This window comes from Dermacentor silvarum, chromosome 1, assembly GCF_013339745.2.
Source record: "Dermacentor silvarum isolate Dsil-2018 chromosome 1, BIME_Dsil_1.4, whole genome shotgun sequence".
Classification (NCBI taxonomy): domain Eukaryota; kingdom Metazoa; phylum Arthropoda; class Arachnida; order Ixodida; family Ixodidae; genus Dermacentor; species Dermacentor silvarum.
In genome coordinates, this window is record NC_051154.1 from 375,234,156 (window position 1) to 375,247,956 (window position 13,801).

Sequence of the window (13,801 nt, forward strand, 5' to 3'; positions counted from 1 at the left end):
TCTGATGACAAAGAAAGTGCTTCAACAGAAGACAGCGACAAAGAAGACGACGAAGCTTGAGACGGTAGTAACAACAACAACGATCATGATTGTGCAACTTATGCATTTTCCCGGAAGTGGATGAAATGGTGGAAGAAGCTTTTCTGTTTTGCTTCTGTAAGTTTTGATTGTAAACAGCTTCATTTTGATGAGAATGCAGCTCCTGAAGCAGGGAGAGAAAGAGCAGCGACACCTGCAATGCCGCAGGAACCTGATAGAGCAGCTTGTGGGTGACGTAAGCGCTCGCGCTAGGAAGCGGGGCCCATCTGCACGTTTGGACTGCGAACAAATGCTTGATGGAAAGCCGCATTTCATAAAACAAGATGTCCGGCCGAAGCAGCAAGGACTGCGCTCTTTACAGTGACTGTATCGTGGTGTGCCGCAGACAAGACATGACTAAAGTCCCTATATAAAAAAGTACCGCCATCTACTCTTTCCACCGCCGCCTCCTCGCCTAAAGCGCTTGCTTTTTCTTTACTTTTTGCTTGCGAAAGCCAAGTCGGCGGTGGCGCACCTAGAAAGTCGACGTTGAAGCTTTCAAGCCGGGCCCGCGCCGCCGCCGCCGCCGGCGACTGCGGCTGCGCAGATGACTTTCAACATGGCTCTGAGGCGGAAAAAAAGAAAATATAAAGAAGTGACAAGCGCGCGCTATCATCGTCCAATCGGAGATACAGGATAACACAGGAGAGAGCGAAGCGGCATTTGTCAAAGGATGGCGGTACTTTTCTTATATAGGGACTTTAGACATGACCAGAGGTCCCAAGCAAGGGGAGCGGAAGCGTCCCCGTTAATTCAACAGCCGTGTATATATACACTAAGTGGGAGAGGGCGTGTTCCCTCACCACCTAGTGTCATGTGCGATACAGATATCGGTCACTTCACACGTGCCGTAGATGCGAAGCCAGTGCAGTGCCAGATACGATGCATGGATACGATACATCCCCTTTTCTTTCAAAGGAAAAAAACAAACAACAGAAAAGAACATTAGTAGAAACGAACATTTAGAACGCGATTTAGGGAACCTGCACAAAGCTTCGATTATGGGTAAGCCTCTGTGGTGGCCTTCGTTCTCGGGTTGGCCTTATAAACGCAGGTTCTTGGTTCTGATGCAAGCCTGCAGGAGCGTTGACTGAGGCAGGAATGTTGCCAGTTGTGGCCGGTGACTCTGCGTATCGTTCCTGCTGTATGCCGAAGATATTTCTTCAGCTCCTCGGCAGGTCCTCCTCGCAGGTCCTCCTCGGACTCACAAAGGCCTCTCTGTCGAAAAGCTTCTCTTGTAGGCAGCAGATGTCGCCGATTTCGCCGCAGGAATGTGCCGTCTTCAGTGATGATGTTATACAATCGGGGATATGTCGTAGCTTGAACGACTTGACCTTTGGTGGCCCACGCCGCTTCTTTGATGCGTACCGTGTCGCAAGGGTTGAGCGGTGGTAGTTGTCGGCTGGAATGGTCGGTCTGACGATGCTTGTGTACGCTGCGACCTGGACATCAGCAGACGTCGGGCAAAGTTGTCCGTAGTTGTCTTCCTTGAAGTACTTCGCCAGGTGATGGTCGGGATTACATTGGAGTAGATCTGTAGGCAAGAAGACCAAGCCAAAAATCTTGATTCATTTGAGTGCTTTTCTTTAAAATCCCCTTAACTACTTGTACGCCTTTTTCCGCCAGACCGTCGGACTGGCCGTTCCTAGGGCTGGAAGTGGTGTGGTTCGGGTAAATTCAGCAAAAGTGTGGCTAGAAAACCAGATGAATGGTGTGTTCCGTTATCCGAACCAACTTAACTGGTGTGCCATATCTAGCAAAAATGGCACTTGTTGCTTCAATGACTGCCTTCGCGGTAGTATCTTTTAGCAGCTCTACTTCAGGAAAACTTGATAATGCGTCGCACGTGCACAGGTATGACCATCCACCATGCTCAAAAATATCCATGGCGACACGATACCACGGTTTATCAGGTACTGGGCGTATCTTTAACGGCTCTTGGGGCTATCTGTACGCGTACCATTTGCATGCAGAACACGACTGTGCGAAAGCTTCTATGTCACGGTTGATTCCCGGCCAGAAGACGAGATGCCTGGCCTGTGATTTGCATTTACTGATGCCCAGATGGCCTTGATTAATGCGTTCGAAAGCTTCTTCCCTCGTGATAGCCGGAATTACAACTTTGCACCCTAATAAGAGTACTCCGTTCATGTGAGAAAGCTCTCCTTCAAAAGACTTCCAATGGCATTCAAGTGATATTCCTGCCGCCAGGTCCCCAAGAACTTGCTTTAATTCTTCATCCCGACTAGGTTCCGTAGCTAACCTCTTCCTGGTGTTATCGGTGACAAGCGAACAGACAACACTTACTGCGTGCACTTCAGTGTCGTCGTTGATGACGTCATTTTCCGTGATAGGTCCGGTTGTTGCACGTGACAGCATGTCGGCGAGAAGCAGTTGCTTCCCTGGTGTGAACTGAAGTTTTACGTCATAGCGAAGAAGGCGCAGGAAAAACCGCTGAAAGCTCGGGGACATGTCTCCAATGGCCTTCTGCGAGATGGTGATCAAGGGGTGGTGATCAGTTTCAAGAATAAACGACCGACCATAGACAAAATGGTTGAACTTCTCTCAGCCATATGCGTCCGCCATCGCCTCCTTTTCAATTTGCGAGTAACGCTTTTCTCACTCTGTAAGTGCCCGCGAGGCATACGCAACTGGCTTCAACCGAATCAAGAAAGAGCTCTCAATCTGTCAATCGAAACAAAAGGGGACAGGAGAGAAACAGTGTTCTTCTGCAACACATGCAGAAATAATCCCGGACTGCACCCAGGAGAGTGCTTTGAACGCTTCGACACACTGTCCAAGTATCGCTAAATGACTTGGGGACAAAAAGAAACTGAAAAAATAAACACCATGTGAGTTTTTTTCCCGCAGTTGTCGTTTTCATTCGCAACGCCCGAAACTAGCGAAATAGTTTCGGACCGTAATGACCGCAAAGGGGGGATATTTGTTTTGTATATATTCTTACCTTGGTATACGTCACCATGTTGACGCTTCCAATTTCATTTGTCGTGTCTGCATAAGCAAAACATGATATCTGCATAAAAACAACTTTTGTGCCATAACAGCAAAAATGTCAGGTCTACCACAGAGCACACGAGCATACACGTGCAATAAATGTCTCTCATGCGCTAGGAGTAAAAGCGATGTAGCTGCTGTAAACAATCAGTGGCTAAATTAGGTGCTAAATCTTTGCAAATGTCATACTAGAGCAAACTGAAAAGCATGAGCGCTAATCCAAACACACAGGCACTAGCTCCATATTCTGCCGTAGTACTTCGTTTTCGTTCTCAATGAAAACACCATGAGAAATATTTTGACGAAAATATGCCAAACGAAGAAAATCAGTGTACACATGTACGATATGTTCATGACGCTACTATTGGCCCACTTCGCTCATTGTCGGGCTCGTGAATTACCTGTACATCCCTTATTGCAAAGATAACCTAACCTAACCTAACCTAACCTAACCTTAGTCACCGTCGTATGAATCCGGCAGGAAATAAAACCTGAGAAATGATAGGTTAAAAAAGTTGCTTTTCTTGAAATGTAGAAATGATAAAGTTGTAATGAAGAAGACAAGACGACGACGAAGCAGTCAGCAAGCAAGCCACAGTGTTGGCGCTACACGTAGTATAATCCCAGGCCTTTATATTATCAGTCACAGCGACTAATTTTGCGCAACATATACGGTAACGTTGCCAACGGCGAACGATTCAGGAGCTCCTTAGGACACATCAAAATGGCAGCAATAACAAGTTATCGCTCGATATTACGCGTTGATATCTTTGTAATAATGGATGTACAGGTAATTCAAGAGCCCGACAATGAGCGAAGTGGGTTATTGTTCTACTCTGAAACTTCATTCATCGATTTCGGAGATCCTGTTGCGACTGTGGTCGCATTAGTCGTCCATTATCTGCGTCTTAGCTTTGCTTCCTGAATAAACAAAACTTACTGCAAGTAGTAGTACTTGCAATCGCACCACTTCTAACTACCGCAGCCGTGCAAGAAGTTACAAGCATCTCTGTGTCACAAGCACCATACTTCTTCGGCGCAACTCCAATGCAACGTTCTCAACGTGCGCAGCATAATGGTGAGAACCTTCGGCGCAAGCGACTGGCTCCCGTGCTCCCTGCAAGTCACCTTGTTGTTCCTCCGCAGAAGTATGCCCCGTAAGCGTTGCATCGGCCGTAACTTGTATATTCAGGCCGCAACTTCTCTGAAGTGCCTAGAAACCTTTAAGCTCTCAAACAGAATGAAAACATCGATGTTTTCAAAACATTGACGGCCCGGGCGGCAGCGCGCCCCTCCCTCCCTCCTTAACCTCCCGCCGGAGTGTTGAGCCAGACAGAAGACAGCGCGTTTCCTTCCTGCTTTCCTCCCTTGTGCAGCGAGATTCAGCCGCGATTGACGGTTCACCCTCAGACGCTTTCACTCGCACATGCAGCAATCGGCGCGCGGCGACTATTTTGTCGTCCCTGGACTTAATACGAAACCTCACGGCAACACCGATGGCGACGGCAATAATGCGCCGAGAGTGTCCATATAATTGCTGTCGCAGTAAAATTAGGCGAGAATACATGTTGTATAGAATAAAAGTAAACAAAATTGTACGCATCGGCACTAGTTGGAAAGGCTTTAATTACGCGGGAGATTTAAGAACACCCGTCGGAGAGAGCGCCACCGTTCATATGCTTTCTGCAGTAATTTGTCACCGCTTTGTTCTAGAGAAGTGCAGGGGAACGGAAAATTGCCTTTCCAACTGTACAAAGTACCTAGCAGCGTTGTTGTTACCACTCTGACGCACAGACAGCAAGGTAGGTGCGCGGATGAACAAATATCTTGAAAACGTGCATTTATGGCATATTTTCTGTCAATGGCCACTTAGCTTAACTGAAGGCTTTGCCACTTAAAAATTGATGTCCCTCGGGCCTGTGTCCTTGAGAGGAAGGGGTGAGTACGATGGAGATAAAAGTGGAACACCAACTCCCGCCTCCATAACTACGCTTCAGGCATTGGTTGTTATTTTAATCACAGAATGACTCTCTATAAATAATGATTTAATGATGAATATTTATAGACATCTCATACATTCTTTTTAGAACACAATTACTACAATTACTACATGTAACTACGCATACTACAGGATGCGTAAACGAACTGGCCCAGGAATCACGACAAAAAAATGGTGTGGCAAGCGAACCTAAACGTTCAAGACCGAGCTAGTACATCAAGTGACAAGTCCATTTCGTTGATGCCGTCAGTCTCCCAGCAACCGACCTTGAAGGAGAGCCAGTCTAGGTTAAAAAAGGAATACTTTTCAAGTTTGTGCTTGTAGGTTTCTCGGGGAAATATATCTAATTTTTTTAAGGGCAGGGACAAGAGCACTGCATACCGTGGTGATGGATATAGTTGCGATGGTCATGAAAAGAAATGATATACATGGACATCCTTCTTTCTTTCCCGTCCGGACGTATGCTCAGTGTCAAATAAAGACATCGTGCCAAAGCTGCCTGAGCGCCAAGTGGCAACAAAAACCACAAGACTCAGGCTATTATTTGTGTTCAGCATTGACCTTCCGAGTAGTAGTAGTATGAAACGTTATAAAGCCTTAACGGGTTAGGGATCGGGTGGAGAAAGCTGGTCTTGCTTCTTCATCCGCCGGCGAGTAGACTCCTCAGTTCGAAGTGCAACAGCAGTCACTGCCCGTTGTGACCCCTCCACCAGCGACAGCTAGTCATGGATAAGGTCAAGTAGTCAAAATTTAGAGCCATATGTAGTGTGGGCCATTTCTCCCATATGATGTCTTCTAAATAGAAAGAGTGGAGTAGGGCACATATCGTTGTTTGTAAATATGTTTCTACAAAGCTTCCAAAAAGTTGTCGAATAAAGAGTTTGTGTTATTGTATCTGTATTGTATTGTATTGTATATTATTGTTATAGAATAGCCGAATATCTCATGTAGCCTAATATCCTAATAGAATAGCCTAATATCTCATGTAACTTTGTAAGCCGTTCAGCCTTTTATCTATGTGACAAATAAACTAAGCACAGAAACACACATATCGTTGTTTGTAAACATGTTTCTACAATGCTTCCGAAAAAGTCGTCGAATAAAGTGTTTTTGTGTTAACAGCGGAGCTGTTTAAGCCGCGCGTTAGTCCGTAACGTGCGAACAGATGTGGGTCGATCCTGCAGCGGATCCAAGCGCAATGGCGCATACCCCTGTGAACTAGCGAAGCTGAGCCTGGCTAAGTCTAGCAAAGCATGGTTGGGACTACTTAAGCTTAGGCAGTCATGGGTAGCCAATCGGTAGCCAATCAATAGGTAATTGATAATCGATTAATAATCAATAAACTCCGGAAAATGCTCGAGATGACTTGGTAGTGCTTAGCCTAGCCCAAATACGTGGTCAATGCCTTGTGATAGCCAATTGGTAGCCAATCAATAGCTAATCGATAATGGATCAATAAATTCTGCAAAATGCTGGATATGACTTGGTAATGCTTCGTCGTCATCATCATCATCATCATCATCATCATCAGTCTATATTTTTGTCCACTGCAGGACGAAGGCCTCTCCCTGTGATCTCCAATTACCCCTGTCTTGCGCTAGCGTATTCCAACTTGCGCCTGCAAATTTCCTAACATCATCATCCCATCTGGTTGTCTGCCGTCCTCGACAACGTTTCCCTTCTATGGTATCCATTCTGTAACTATAATAGTCCACCGGCTATTCATCCTACACATTACATGGCTTGTCCAGCTCCATTTTTTCCGCTTAACGTCAACCAAAATATCGGCTATCCGCGTTTGTTCTATGACCACATAGCTCTGTTCCTGTCTCTTAACGTCAGGCCTAACATTTTTCGTTCCATGGCTCTTTCTGCGGTCCTTAGCTTGTTCTCGAGCTTCTTTGTTAACCTCCAAGTTTCTGCCCCATATATATGTTAGCACCGGTAGAATGCAATGATTGTACACTTTTCATTTCAACGACAGTGGTAAGCTCCCAGTCAGGATTTGGCAATGCCTGCCGTATGCACTCCAACCCCAATTTATTCTACTCTAAAGTTCTTTCTCTTGATCAGAGTCCACTGTGAGTAATTGACCTAGATAAACGTACTCCTTTACAAACTCTAGAGGCTGACTGGTGATCCTGAATTCTTGTTCCCTTGCCAGGCTATTTAACAATACCTTTGTCTTCTGCATATTAATATTCAACCCCACTCTTACACTTTCGTTGTTAAGGTCCTCAATCGTTTGCTGTAATTTGTACACATTGTTGCTGAATAGGACAACGTCATCTGCAAAACGAAGTTTGCTGAGATATTCGCCGTTGATCCTCACTCCTAAGCCTTTCCATTCTAAGAGCTCGAATACTTCCTCTAAGCGTGCCGTGAACAGCATTGGAGAGATTGTGTCTGCTTACCTAAGCCCTTTCTTGATAGGTACCTTGCTCCTTTTCTTTTCTGTAGATATTTGCGAAGATAGTCATGTCTACCTCTTGTACTCCTTGATTACGCAATGCCTCTATGGCTGCTGGTATGTCTACTGAATCAAATGCTTTTTCATAATCTATGAAAGACATATAAAGAGGTTGATTGTACTCCGCAGATTTCTCTATTACCTGATTGATGACATGGATATGATCCATTGTAGAATATCCCTTCCTGAAGCCAGCCTGTTCCCTTAGTTGGCTGAAGTCAGATGTTGCGCTGATTCAATTGGAAATTATCTTGGTGAATATTTTATACAATACTGAAAGCAAGCTAATGGGTCTATAATTCTTCAATTCTTTAACGTCTCCCTTCTGATGGATTAGTATGATGTTGGCGTTCTTCCAGCTTTCTGGAACACTTGAAGTCGTGAGGCATTGCGTGGTAGTGCTTAGTCTGGTAGTGCTTAGCCTAGCCCAAATACGTGGCCAATACCTTGCGATAGCCAATTGATAGCCATTCAATAGCAAATCGATAATTGACAAATAATCAATAAATTCCGGAAAATGCTGGGGATGACTTGGGAGTGCTTAGCCTGGCCCAAAAGCCAGTACTAGCTAGGTGCCCATCAGCTCCACTGTCTCTTTAGCATTGCGCCTCCTGTGCAAGCTACGCAATTTTTTTTGTATTCGAATGTGTCATGTAACTTTGTAAGCCGTTCAGCTTTGTATCTATGTGACAAATAAACTAAGCACAATGTTGAAACATTACTGTCTTGTTCCGGCGGCCTCTCCCCTAGACTTTATGATGGTTTTATGGAGCTGTTACAACAAATTATTATTAGCGGCATGGGTACAGTGAACAAACAGCAATTGAGAATACAGTGCTGCACAAAAAAGCAGCTATAGCAAAGTTATTCCGCTCTTGCAATTCCAGCTGTCTAAACAGGGGTGCAAATACGTGTTTTCGGAATAAAATGTTATACACACCATGACTAGTTGGGCGTACAAAGGAAAATGCTGTGAGTACTTCATGAGTCCTTACTCAATCCATGATGTTTCTGAAATAGCCACCATGTCTGCAGTGACTCATTACATATTTTACAAATGGTCACTTGGTTTTCAACGCCCCATGAATTCGTTTAGTTCATTCGCAGGCCCGCTTCAAGGAAGAGAATTTCACTCAACAGTTAAAGTGACTGTAGTGGTCTACCTGCTTTTCAAGAAGAGAAAACAGTCGTAGTTCATCTAAGACGTGCTAGTTCTTGCGCGGCTGGTGTAATTGTGCGTGTCCGCTGGCCCAGCCGCACCCCGTCCTATCCCAGAAACGGCCACCGTCGTGATCGAAGTCTCGAGTGTCACCTAATGCTAACAGAAATTGCGCTTCCGTGAGTACGATGCATTATTTTCTTCGTAGGAGGGAGCGAATGTTCTCCGTTAACCATTCTACTTCATCAGCGCGCTCTGTGACAGCGTGCCCTTCGGATCAGTTTAATGCATCTAGTTGGCAAGTTGGGGGATGTCAGCAATGTAGTCAGCAAAACAGCCATTATGGTTGTTGCTTGCGACCAATGGTTGTCACATTTAATGTTATTACAGAGCTGCTGATTGCTGTTACAGTAGATGACGTAACGCTCGTGTAAGCGATAGTAGGAAAAACTGGGAAATGTGAAGATACTGCAACTAGGAAGAGAGAATACGGTGTTTTTGTTTATTTTTATTTTCTTAGTACTCGTAGCCGCATACTTGTATGTCTGCTGACCACTAGCACTGTAAACAACGTGAACTATGATTGGTAAAACGAACTTTGGGGCAATCCTATAATTGTCACTGACTTATCTTTGTGGTTATCGGTCGTGTACAAAAACTGCGGGCCACGCTTACAGCAGATGCCTGGGCTGTAATCATAACTGAGGTAACTCAATGACGCTATGGGCTAAGCACGTAACATGGAAATCAAGAAACCTAATTAACCTAATGTGACTAAGTACTAACTTATAGTACCTTTTACCTTTTTGTATATATTTACCATTTCCTATTTTATCCTGTACACGAACTTGCAAACGAGAGCTTTCTCCAAGTTCCTTTTCAAGCACTGCGGAAGAACACCGAACGACTTTGTTCTTACCCACAAACCATCACATCTTTACTAGTACAGCTTACAAAACAACCACCACAAGCTATGACAAATGAAGGTACAACAAAAAAGTATTTCTAATTACAGATATGCAGGTACAATTGTATAAAAATAAACTGCAAACTTATTCGCACAAATGCACAAGTAATGCAGTTTGTCTAGAATACATGTGAAAAGTGGGCATACGACTAAAGAATGGTCTAGCTCTTAAAGGGACACTAAAGAGAAACAGGAAGTTCAGCTGGAATAAAAGAGGGACATTCAGGAATGCCTGCAGTTTTTGTTGGGTGCAAAAAATATTAGTTATTAGTGGAGAAATTCGTAAACAAAAACCAAATATCTCTTCCTCAATTTGTCTCGCCCCTGATTCGGCGCCTAAGCAGTGTCGTCACGGATTTCATTGCTCTCAGCGAATCAGAGGGCGCCATGCTACGTCACCGCTTGCGCCCACCGCGGTGGCTCAGGTAGCTAAAGCGTTGCGCTGCTGAGCACGTAGTCGCGGGATCGAATCCCGGCCGCGGCGGCAGCATTTCAGTGGAGGCGAAATGCAAAAACGCCCCGGCGCTTGCGTTGTAGTGCCCGTTAAAGAACCCCCGGTGGTCAAAATTATTCCGGAGCCCTCCACTACGGCGTACCTCATAATCAGAACTGGTTTGGGCACGTAAGAACCCCAGAATGAAGAAGTCACCGCTTGCGTAAACGGCCGAGGCGCTGGCTGCATCATAGGCTGCATGGCCGCTGTGCTTGCGGTCGCTGCGACTTTTGCTTTAAGTGTTCTGTGGCCGCAATGGATACCGTTGGTGACGCTGAACCTTGCAACGAAGAGTTCGCCTGTGAAGCAGGATTGCATTTCAGCGACTTCAGTGTAACGGAGCGCGAAATGATCTTCCGTGCTCGCGCGACAGGTGTTTCCGCGTACGATGGCGGTGAACCGCAGGCAGCGCCGACGGAAAGCTAAGCCTCGTTTTCGTCGAATTAGGGCGCCGGTGCACCCGGCGACAATGTTCCCGACAGAACAAGCGTAGAAAGTTGCGCGCGTACTCGGTATAGTTTTTTTCATGGCTTTTTTTTAAATGACATTCAGCAATAACCGAGCCGCCAGTTTGCTGCTGCAGGGGCACCAGTAGGGGATTTGATGAAGGCGATATTGAGGGAAGGAGTGCTCGAGGAAGAAGTGGCCTGTGAGGCACGCCAAGAGACTTTCCGAAGGCAGGATTATATACATAATCAGAGGCGAGGAATGCAAAGAGCACACCATCGGTTTCTCTGGCTTTTTTGGCGTTTTATCAACGGCAGAGCACTGAGCCATTGCGAACGCCGGGGCTCGACTTGACAATTGCTACTATAGTACAGCGGAGACTTCCGCTTAACACGTGTTGTCATGGCAATCGTGGCGCTCCTAGGTGCCTACGGACATAATCGCTTAGGGACTTTTGAGGCACTGGTCTCCACTGAGCGTGGCTCTCTTATCTCCGGGACGCGTATTTCTATTTGCGCCCACGTCAAGTGCTCGACCGCTGGCGCCGCCATGCGCCGCTCGCGCGTACCATGTTTGAAGGTGGTTTCTTTCGCCGAGGGCGCTCGAACACAATCATATGGTTCGCATGAACGCCCGCTCCGTAAGCGTGGCTGAATGGCGTATGTTTTGATTATGCACAATGAAAGATTTAGACATCACACCATACACAATTCGTTTCTTACCTTTTAAAGATCCCTGTGACCCACCATATTACATGTTCATAGTACTTGGTCTACGTAGTCTGGCGCAGTATAATGTGTGACAGGCACGGTCAACCACCGCGAAGCACTCGGTCGTTTTTTCGGGAATCTGCTGCCTACGTTCGTAGTGTGTACGCTGCTCAAGAAACAGCGCCGCACTGGATGCCTTTATTGGACGCGTGCACATGCTTGCCTGACTTTTGAATATGTACCTGTAGCGCCTTGTTTCTTGTGTTGCTGAAGATTCTGCTCCCATGTAATAACGAAAAACAGAAAAGTGGCCGAATGGCGTAGTGGTTACGACGCTCGCTAAGGAAGGGGGGTACGCGGGTTCGAATCCCGCCTTTTTGAAACTTTTTTTTTCTTTGTATCATCATTCTTTCCCCTCTCTGTTTGGCGGTGTGGACGGTTGAACCCTGGTGTCACGGCGGCAGCCGTGGTGCCGGGCGCCGACGCGAAGCGGTAGTCGTTGGGGTGTTGTGGAGCGCAGCGTAGCGGCGCATGGCGGCGCCAGCTGTCGAGCACTGGACGTGGGCGCAAATAGAAATGCGTGGGCCTCCGGGACCGCGCGCAGCGACCTTGCCGAGCGCAGCTCCTACGTGCATAGGGAGCGAATCGTTTAGGGCGCGTTGAATGTCTGGCGGTGTCTGGCCGACGCCGGCTGCGCTTTATTATTGTAGCGTTTGTTCTAGTGGCCGAAATCTTTGCAGTAGTGGTGGTGTGGCATGAACGCTTCTGGTCTCGGCGAACTGTGGTGGTGTAAACAAGGGGATACTGTTCGCGTTTGTACCCGGTGCCTCGGCGGAAGCAGCAGTGCCGGGCGCGGACGCAAGGCGGCGGTGGTTGGGGTGTTGCGGAGCGCAGCGTAGCAACACCCCAAATAAAAAAATACTGCTCCAGTCAGGTAGACTGCTTCCTCCCTGATAGTGAGAATATATTTGGATCATCCAAACAGTGATGCATTTATTTAGGAATATCATTGTTTCTCTCTCGCACCCGCTTGTCCTCGCGCCTGCGAGAGAGACACGATGGTATTCCTAAATAAACGCATCACTGTTTTGATTATTCAAATATAATATCACTATCAGTGAGGGAGCAGTCTACCTGACTGGAGCAGTATTTCTTTATTTGGGGTGTTGCGTAGCGTAGCAACACCCCAACGACCACCGCCTCGCGTCGTCGCCGGGCACCGCGGCTTCCGCCGTGGCAACGGGATACAAACGCGAGCAGTGACCGCTTGTTTACACGACCACTACTACAAGGATTTCCGCCACTAGAACAAACGCTACAAAAATAAAGCGCGACCGGCGTGGCCCAGACACTGCCTGACATTCAACGCGCCCTAAACGATTCGCTCCCTACGCACGTGGGAGCTGCGCTGGGCAAGGTCGCTGCGCCCGGTCGCGGAGAAAAGAGAGCCACGCTCAGTAACTAGCAGCCGCCGCGCGGCCGTGCAGACCAGTGCCTCAAAAAGTCCCCAAGCGATTATGTCCCTAGGCACCTAGGAGCTCCACGATTGCCATGACAACACGTGTTAAGCTGAAGTCACGTGACCCACCGTGCCACGCCCCCGCTGTACCTACTAGCAATTGTAATGTTGCTGCCGGGGCACATCGCGCGGCCCCACATGAAAGGACACAGTCGGGTCAACACTGCCGCTGCCCTTTAGCAACCGCCTTGGACCGTTTATACAGCCCTCAACACTACACACACGAGGCATTCTGGTTGTTTCCCGCGAAGCCAACGTTTTTCGAGCCACGCAACACGCAGCCAAACACTGCAGCACTGTAGGGCGGAACAGGCGCTCGCGATGATGCATGGGGCAAAAACGAAACTATCACGTCCGCATGTAGCGCCAAGCCATTTTTTCTTTTGGTTTATTTAATTTTGCGTTAAACTTGTACTTGCTCGCTCAAAACGGTTTAAAAAGTTGGCAAATGCTGTTTATGTACGTTTAAAGTGTATTTAATTTTGCGTTTTGTTAACAAATCGTTCTCGACCAATCGCGACCGGGCTGCGTTTGTGACCTCCAGCGTCACGAACGTGTAGTGCGGGAAATACGAAGAGGCGTCAGCACCCATCCTTCAGTTTTCGCTACTTTTTCGCTTATTAAACCTCTGTTCCCAGTAAGAACGGTATGACTGTGATCGTGAAAGGATAATCTACCATTAAAGCTCAACTTCTGGTTCCTGTTTAGTGTCGCTTTAAGAAAAAATGAAATGGCAAATTGGGAAAGCATAGAGGTAAATTTTTGCCTAAAATGATGTTTTTATTCATATATGTGCATCTTGGGAAAAATATCAGGAAAGACTCTGAAAGGAATGAACAAACACCTTACGACAAATATGGTATAGGGCAAGAAGGAAGCAGCCCTAAAGGTCTGCTCGTCTGATGACACTGGAGGAAAAATGTTTCGCATCACTGCTGCAACAC